This window comes from Sapajus apella, unplaced genomic scaffold, assembly GCF_009761245.1.
Source record: "Sapajus apella isolate SASKATOON/1434 unplaced genomic scaffold, GSC_monkey_1.0 scaffold34, whole genome shotgun sequence".
NCBI lineage: Eukaryota > Metazoa > Chordata > Mammalia > Primates > Cebidae > Sapajus > Sapajus apella.
This window is the reverse complement of record NW_022436974.1, coordinates 22,080,746-22,090,096: the sequence shown is the minus strand read 5'-3', so window position 1 is coordinate 22,090,096 and position 9,351 is coordinate 22,080,746. Positions and strand designations below refer to the sequence as shown.

General features: G+C 41.7%; 1 protein-coding gene across 12 annotated transcripts in view; it reads right to left on the bottom strand.

The window, feature by feature from the left end:
* Positions 1-9,351, bottom strand: part of TENM4 (teneurin transmembrane protein 4) — a 3,057,282-nt gene that overhangs the window by 548,591 nt on the left and 2,499,340 nt on the right. The window lies entirely within an intron of this gene.

Sequence of the window (9,351 nt, the reverse complement as noted above, 5' to 3'; positions counted from 1 at the left end):
CTCAGCCTCCTGAGTAGCTGGGATTACAGGCACACACCACCATGCCCAGCTAATTTTTTGTATTTTTAGTAGAGACGGGGTTTCACCATGTTGACCAGGATGGTCTCGATCTCTTGACCTCGTGATCCACCCGCCTCGGCCTCCCAAAGTGCTGGGATTACAGGCTTGAGCCACCGCGCCCGGCCCAAGATGTCTTTAAGTAGATAAATAAATAAATAAACTATGGTACATCCAGACAACGGAATATTAATTAGCACTAAAATAAATGAGCTATCAAGCCATAAAAAGACATGGAAGAAACTTAAATGCTCTTTAAGTGAAAGAAGTCAGTCTGAAAAGTTTACATACTACATGATTTCCACTGACATTCTGGAAAAAGTGAGACTTTGAAGACAGTGAAAAGATCAGTGGCTGCCAGGGACTGGAGGGAGGAAGGGATGAATAGGCAGAACACAGAGGATTTTTTAGAATAGTGAAACTGTTCTGTACTACAATGATAGATACATGATGTTATATACATTTATCAAAACTCATAGAATGTACAATACCAAGAGTGAACACCAATGTAAGCTATGGACTTTGGGTGATAATGATGTGTCAATATAGGTTCATCAGTGGTAACAAATGTGCCACTCTGGTTGGGGATATTGACAGTGGGGAAGGTTGTATGTGTGTGGCACAGAAGACGCAAGGGGACCCTTGTTTTCCACTCAGTTTTTCTGTGAACCTAAGACTTCTCTTGAAAATAAAGTTTCTTAATTTTTAAAAAGAGAGAAATAAAATGAATGAGCAAGTAAACAGATGACTCTACACTTTATGTGCATGAGTGACTTATTAATAAAAAAATACAGAAAATAACAAGTGTTGGCAAAAATGTAGAAAAATTGAAACTCTTGTGCATGGCTTGGGGAAATGTAAAACAGTGTCACTGCTCTGAAGAAATGTATGATAATTCCTCAATTAAATTGAAAAAGAATGATCCTATGATCCAACTATTCAATTTCTGAATATATATCCAGAAGAACTGAGAGCAGGGACTTGAACAGATGTTTGTACATCTATGTTCACAGCAGCATTATTCACAAAAGACGGATCGATCTACGAGTCCAATGTCAGATAACTGGATAAAGAAAATGTGGTATATGCACACAATGTATTATTATTCAGCCTTATAAAGGGAGGAAATTCTGGCACGTTACAACACGGATGGACCTAGAACAGTATTCCCCAACTTTTTGGCACCAGTGACCAGTTTCGTGGAAGACAATTTTTCCACACATAGTAGAGGAAGGCGGTTTCAGGATGAAAACTGTTCCACGTCAGATCATCAGGCATTAGATTCTCACAAGGAGTGTGCAACCTAAATCTCTCCATGCTCAGTTAACAATAGGGTTCGTACTCCTATGAGAATCTAATGCCCCACTGAGCCGATAAGAGACAGAACTCAGGCAGTAGTGCTCTCTTGTGACCTCCTGCTTGCCTCCCGCTGTGAGGCTGGGTTCCTGACCACTTACTGGTACTGGTCTACCTCAGGGGAGAGGGGCAGCAGGGTGAGGACTTGGGGGGAATGGGAATCCCTAACCCAGAGGACATTATGCTAAGGGAAAGAAGCCAATTACAAAAGGACAAACACTGTACGATTCTACTTGTGTGAGACAGTTAAACACACAGGGACAGAAAGTAGAATGGGAGTTGCCAGGAGCTAGAGGGAAGGCAGTGGGGAAAGTTATTGTTAAAAGGGCATAGAGTTTCAGTTTGGAAGATGAAATGGAGATGGATGGTTGTACAGCAATGTGAATATTTTAATGCCATGAGCTGTACACTTAAAAATGGTCAAAATGTTAAATTTTATGTTACATGTATTTTACCACAATTTTAGAAATTTAAACAAGTAAGACTCTCAATATCTCATACTAAGGTACAAATGACAGATAAAGCTTATGTCTTCTGTTCAAAACAAACTATATATTTATTTGAAACATAAAAAAACAAATGTTTAGCTGGGCACAATGGCTCATGCCTGTAATCCCAGCACTTTGGGAGGCTCATGGGGACGATAGTTTGAACCCAGGAGTTTCAGACCAGCTTGGGCAACACAGCAAAACCTTGCCTCTAAAAAACATTAAAAAATTAGCTGGACATGATGGTGCACGCCTGTAGTTCCATCTACTTGAGAGGCTGAGGTGGGAGGATTGCTTGTGCCCAGGATGTTGAGGCTGCAGTGAGCTGAGATCATACCACTGCACTCTCCAGCTTGGGTGATAGAGACCCTGTCACACAAACACACACAGACGACGCACACACAGACACACACACACACACACTAGCAACAACAAAACCCCATAAATGTTTAAAATACAAGAAAAAACTGCTTTCCTCCTTAGTCTATGACTTTGAAAAGTGATGGACTAGAAAATTATAGTCTCATATCTGAAGCAGCATCCAACAGGATAATTGGGTCCAGTTAAATCACCAGCCAATTTTCATATTGTATCACCAGCGAATGGCTTGGTGCCATTTGACTCTTAGTGCCAGGAGGAGACAATCAATGTGGAATTTTCCACAGAAACCTATTTACCATTAGTATTGGCATACATCATTTAATTTTCACATTGCTTGGAACACGTGAAAGCTGCAAAATCATTGCCCAAGGTTGAAGGTGCAATTGTTTATGCCTAACCCAAATTCCTTATTCTGATGAAATCATAAACCTTAGCAGTCCCTTGAAAAAGTGCACTGGCCTAGGAAGAAAAAGATCATTAACTGTGCAGAGAGCCTTTGCCTTTTCTAAATTCCTTCTGATATAGTTTCCTAAAATCTCCAGAAACACCTGCCAAGGAGGTAATGTTCATAACCACAATAATGATGGTAAAGCAGTTATCCCCAAGTCTGAGTGCCTTTTCTGTGCCAGGGACAGAGTGTGGCATTCTACATGCATAGAAGGGTTAGTTTCATTGTCCCATAATCTTTCCAAGAAAATATTTTTCATCTCACTCTTAAAGATGAAGAAATTGAGTTTCAAAGAAATGAGGTAATGTGTCCAAGGTAAAGTGGCAAAGCTAGGATTTAAATCCAGATCTCTCTAACTGCAAAAACTATATTCTTTCCTTTATACCACACTACCTTTACTAATATTCCTATGTCTTGGATGAATAATATCATCTCACCATGCCTCATGCTAGTCATTGGCTAAGCTAGTGACCTGGCTGGCAGTTTTGGCTCAGAGTGGAGGTGCCCCTGGTAAGAGAAAGGAGACAGGAATCCAGCATGTAGCCTCCCAGCCTGAGCACTTTTTCCAACACACAAAACCATCAACAGAGCCTTGTGGCAACAATTGCGTCTGTTTATCAAGCAACTGTTTCACCAGGCACTAGAGTGGAGCCTTTACATGCTTTATCTCTAAGCCTTATAGCAATTTCAGAAAGCAGGTATGTTATCCTCATATTACAGATGAGACTGAGAAAGGTAAATGACATATAAAACAAAACAGCTAGTCAGTGGATAACTTTCCTTCTACTGCAATACCTCATGGCAATAACCCAGAGCCAGTTTACACCAACAGAGAAGAGCAGAGGGGGGGTGAAATGATAAATTAGGCTATCACCCACGAGACAGGCAATCTGTGAAGAAATCAAATATTGGGGGATGGGGTAGGATAATGAAGGAAAAAAGACCTTAACTATCTTGAATTTTCTAAAGAAATAGCCTAAGTTTTCTAGACCTATGCAAATAAATACCATGTGTTATTGTTCCTGGAATAAACTGCTTTGAATCTATACTTGAATGCACTGAGATTATTGATTCACCTGCTTCCAGTGTATATTATTAAGCACACAGCTCTAATTTATTGCATCTGAAATAGCCCCTCGGAGCCCGATTCTCTGGCCATTGGCTTTGGTGAAATATTCTCCTTAGATCATGTATTTACACTGCAGGTGATATTATAGAAAAGGTTTTGTTAAGAAACTCTCAGAGGAGAGTGGAGTAATTTATACAAGATATTTAGACATGCTCCTTAGCCCCATCACCCCACCCCTTCCCATTCCTCCCACACCATTCTTGTTCTGAATGTTAAACTTTTACACACATTGGTCTATTGCTCTGATAATGGTTTTGAGTTAATATATTTTGGCTATTGAACTCCAGGGCCATGACCTGGGCCTTGTCTATTAATTTGACTATGAGAGGGGTTCAAGATAGAGTAGTTACAATAATCCTTTCTACTGGGCATAAAGGGAAAAGTGCAAGACTAAGAATAGCAGCACACATAAATAAAACACAGTTTCTTCCTATCTGTCAGGAAGACGAGGTAACCACTAGGCTGGCTACTTGCTAACGTGGTATCCACAGCTCCTGCCCAACCCATACATAGGTCCTTAATAATTAATCCTGGACCCACTCAGCCAGAAAGTGCTTCCTAAATAACCTTTTGTCAATAGTGGTTTGAATTAAGACCAAGTTCTAGATGCAATAGTGTTCAATGAATAGGCTTTGTGCATACCTGTCCTCTCACGACTGCCTCCCCAGGCAGGACACTAGTGAGACCATACAAGGGAAGGAATTTTACTCAATTTGTTATGAGATGAATGGTGCCTCCCATTAATTCATATGTTGAAGTCCAGTCCTAACCCCCAGTAGCTCAGAAAGTATTTGGAGACAGGGGCTTTAAAAAGTTAATTATGGTAAAATGAGATCATATGATTGGGCCCTAACCCAGTATGATTGCTGTCCTTATAAGAAGGGATTGGGACACAGATATACAGAGGAAAGACCATGTGACTACATGGTGAGAAGATAGTCATCTGCAAGCCAAGGAAGGCCTCAGAAGAAACCAACCCTGCAGACACCTTGAGCTTGAACTTCCAGCCTCCAGAACTGGAAGGCAATTAATTTCTATTGTTTAATCCACCCAGTCTGTGGTACTTTGTTATGGCAGCCTAGCAGACTATGTACAATTCTACTCATCTGCAAAGAACAGTGTTTCAGTAGAGCTCGGGAGGGAGAAAACCTCACCGTTGTTTAGCTTTGCTTGCATGCCAAACACTCACCAGTGAGAGCTCATTTAATCCACACAACTGCTGGGACACTTGCACTTTCCAACCAGTGAGCTCTCTTTACAAAGGGCTTCAGTGAACTTACTTTTTCTGCAGCTGCAAATTTTAAAATCAATTGTAGAGAAACTATGAATCTCACTTGTTATGGGAATTTTGGGAAACAAGAAACTGAAGTCCAGGAATTAAGAAGTGGGAGAGTCCACGTCCAGGAATATGAGGATCTGGTAAAAGCTATAGCACTTCTTCCCGGGAAAAGATATCCATGGCCACGAATCCAGAATGCTGACTTCAATTTCAAGGGATAATACCCACCTGGAAACTCACTCACAGACTCCACAGGATTCATGGACCCCAGCTTATGAACCCAAGAATAGAGAGTTTCAGTGAAGTCCCAGCAGAGATGAGATGATGGAGGTGAGAAAAAGGGAGAAGAGATGAGGAGGGTGAGGAGAAGGAGGGAAGGAGAGGAGAGAGGAGGGGAGAAGGAAGGAAGGGAGAATGGGGAGTGAGGAGAGGAGAATGGAGGAGAAAAGCAAAGAAGGAGGAAGGGAAGAATAAAGGGGAAGGGGAGAGAGCAGAAGAGGAGTGAGGACAGGGATGGGGAAGAGGAGAAAAGAGGAGAGAAGAGGGAGGGGGAGAGGTGGAGCAGTAGAAAAGGGAGGAGGAGATGAGAAGGGGCTGGGATCTGTCCATGCTTGTCCAGGCAGGCCTAAGGCCAAGGAGGGGGTGTGGTGATTGCAAGTTCAAGTCCTGACCTCAGAAGGGCAGTCAGTGCTGGGGAAGCAGATATGGGGAAATCTTTGCACATGCTACCTGCAAGCATGCATAATAAATAAACATGTCACTGAAATCATGAAGGAGGGAACCTAAGGAATTCCTAGTCCTCATGGAAATTATTAGTATGAAATTCGGAGGCACTAAAATAGGTGTAATTGGCACAGTTTCTTAGGTGGGACACCTTTCTTGTTGAATTTTTGGGAATGTAAAAACATGGGTAGATGCTTAGCAAGTATTTAAAACACTATTTCGTATGAATGTAAACAGATATATTATGGCACAGAATGCAAAATTTTAGGTAGTCATAATTTGTGATCTTGGATAAGATACTTTAACGCCAAGTTTCAATTCCCACATTCATAAAAAAAAATCTAAGAGGAACTAAGAAGTGATATAACACACGTAAACTCTCAGCATTTAGTAGGTGTTTGGCAAATCCAAGATCCCTTCCCTTTTTCCATAGGTGGTTAGCCCCCATCTCTCTGTGTTCCCACAGCAGTCTCCTTCTCCATCACACAAGCATTTGTCATAATTATATTATTTACATCTGTTTCTCCAATGAAGGAGTATGCTTCCTAAGGGTAGGGACTGTGTCCTGTTCTTTTCTGATTCCCAGGTCTTAGCACCATGTCAGCATACAGTAGGTGTTCATCAAACTGCAAATGAATCAAATATGCCTTTTTCAAACACTCCTGTGGTACCCTGTGACAGCTCTCACAGTGTCATTTAGCACTACCCTCTCTCCTAGAACGAGAGCCTCTTGAAGTCCAAAGCTAGGTCTTAAACATCTTTTTATCCTCTGGGTATGTAGTGCCTGCGTAAGATGTTGTAGGGCTTCCATAAATATTTGCCAAATGGATTTTACTTTGATTTAAAATGGAACCAGAGCTAATATTGACTGACCACAGCTGGCATGAATAAAAGAAGAGAGGCCTGAGAGCACAACCTCAGAAGTCGCCCAGTCCTGCTGGTTTTGCCAAGTCAGACTTGCCTGGGCAGACTCTGTTGATGGCCTCACTCCTGTTGTCAGATCACAGAGCACTCTGGGATCTCTGCACCACTGATGGTTAGAAGAAATGCTTCAGACGGCAGCTGGTCACTTGCAGGTTTAGAGGTTGCTTTTCCACACGTAGCAGGATTTAGATAGAGATGATTCCCATTCTATATAAAGGGTGCCCCTCTGGGCAGCCTTCTGGAACCTTCAGTCCAAGCAACATGAATCTCTCCCTTCTCTGTGCTCCTACTGCAGCTTGAAAGGAAAAAAAAAAATCCTCTAACTTTATCCCTTTACAGGGTACTCCCCTGTTTACATGTTTGTCTTACTTGGCAGACATCATCACCTGGCATTTTAAAAGATGGTCACATTTTTCGGTTAGACATAAACTTCCATTGCTCCCTGTTCCAGCTACCAGTTAAACTGCCCTGGGCACTGTGTTTATGTCTGAAGTCTCAGCTTCCTCATAAGTAAAATGGGCATATGAAAGCCTGTGTCACAATTGGCAAGAGGCTTAAATAAGCTAACGCGTGTAAGTGCGGGGCCTTGCGTCCTGTAAATGGCAACCCCCTTTCTTTTTCTTCTCTCTGTCCTCTTTGGAAGGCATGACCAAGTCTTATTTTTTATTTAAGATCCTCAAGGCCTGGGACAGCACCTGGCAAAGGATAGATAATCAGTATTTATTTTAGAATAAATGAATGAATGAGAGTCAAAAATAACGCCATCCTCTACTCCCTCAAGAAGCATCATGAAGACCCTAATACAGACAGCCCCTTCAAACAGAAATACAGGCTCTGGCAGAAAAAATGTGGAAGGAATCACCTAAAAATGTCAACAGTCAATATGAATAGGTGATACAAGTCAAGAGATGTGTGGTTTTGTTAATGTTGCAAAGCAGTTTTAATTATAATTACAGTTTAAAAAAAGATTTTCTGTGCAGAGTCTGTATCAGTGTCTTGATCATAAAAGAAAAAAATTTCAAGAATAATCTAGGCGATATGGCTATTTTCCCTATAGGGATTGTGTGGTGACAGACTCTTACGGCCAACAGCTTGAAGTTGCTTTCTTGTGACTCTGTTCCCAGCAAGGATGCAGGCAGGGGATATGGCAGAAGATACAGGAGTAGCTCAAGGAGCCTCACAAGCTCCTCTTGGTTCTTCCCCTTCCTCTGCAGCCTCCCCGCACTCAGGACCCCTACCTGAACGCTGAAAGGCCCTGATTGATGCCCACATCAGCAAGTTTTCCCACCAGCCTCACCACTACCAGCACCAACCTCACCATTTTCTCTCAGTATCTGAGGACTGAAAAGAAGGCCTCATAATGATGGGTACCAATTCTGGAGTGGCCTGCTAAGTTCCCTGCTCTAGAATTTCACTCATCCTCTTCCTCATTTTACAGATTTGGAATCTGGGCCTCAGATGGCTACAACCTGCCCATAACCTCACAGGTAGTGGGGTGGGCAGGGCAGCCAGAACTCAAGTCTCAGTGAGGGAACACTGATGTTCTTAATTGGAAGTTCTAGCCAGAGCAATTAGGCAAGGGAAAAAAAATAAAGGTATACAATTAGGAAAAGAGGAAGTCAAATTGTCTCTATGTGCAGATGAAATGATTGTCTATTTAGAAGATCTTATCATCTCACTCCAAAATCTCCTTAAACTGATAAGCAACTTCAGCAAATTCTCAGGATACAAAATCAATGTGCAGAAATCACAAGCATTTCTATACACCAATAACAGACTAACAGAGAGCCAAATCATGAGCAAATTTCCATTCACAATTGCTACAAAGAGAATAAAATACCTAGGAATACAACTAACAAAGGATGTAAAGGACCTCTTCAAGGAGAACTACAAACCACTGCTCAAGTAAATGAGAGGACACAAACAGATGGAGAAGCATTCCATGCTCATGGTTAGGAAGAAACAATATCATGAAAATGGCCATACTGCCCAAAATAATTTAAGATTCAATGCTATCCCCATCAAGCTACCAATGACCTTCTTCACAGAACTGGAAAAAAACACCTTAAACTTCATATGGAACCAAAAGAGAGTTCACATAGCTAAGACAATCCTAAGCAAAAACAACAAAGCTGGAGGCATCACACTACCTGACTTCAAAATATACTACAAGGCTACAGTAATAAAAACAGCATGGTACTGGCACCAAAACAGAGATATAGACCAATGGAACAGATCAGAGGCCCTGGAGGCAAAGCGACACATCTACAACTATCTGATCTTTGACAAAGCTGACAAAAACAAGCAATGGGGAAGGGATTCCTTGTTTAATAAATGGTGTTGGGAAACTGGCTAGCAGTGTGCAGAAAGCAGAAACTGGACCCCTTCCTGACACCTTACATTAAAATTAACTCCAGATGGATTTAAAGACTTAAACATAAGAGCTAACACCATAAAAGCCCTGGAAGAACTGACACAAGAACCGAAAATCAAACACTGCCTGTTCTTACTCATAGGTGGGTGTTGAACAACAAGAACACACGGACACAGGGAGGGGAGCATCACA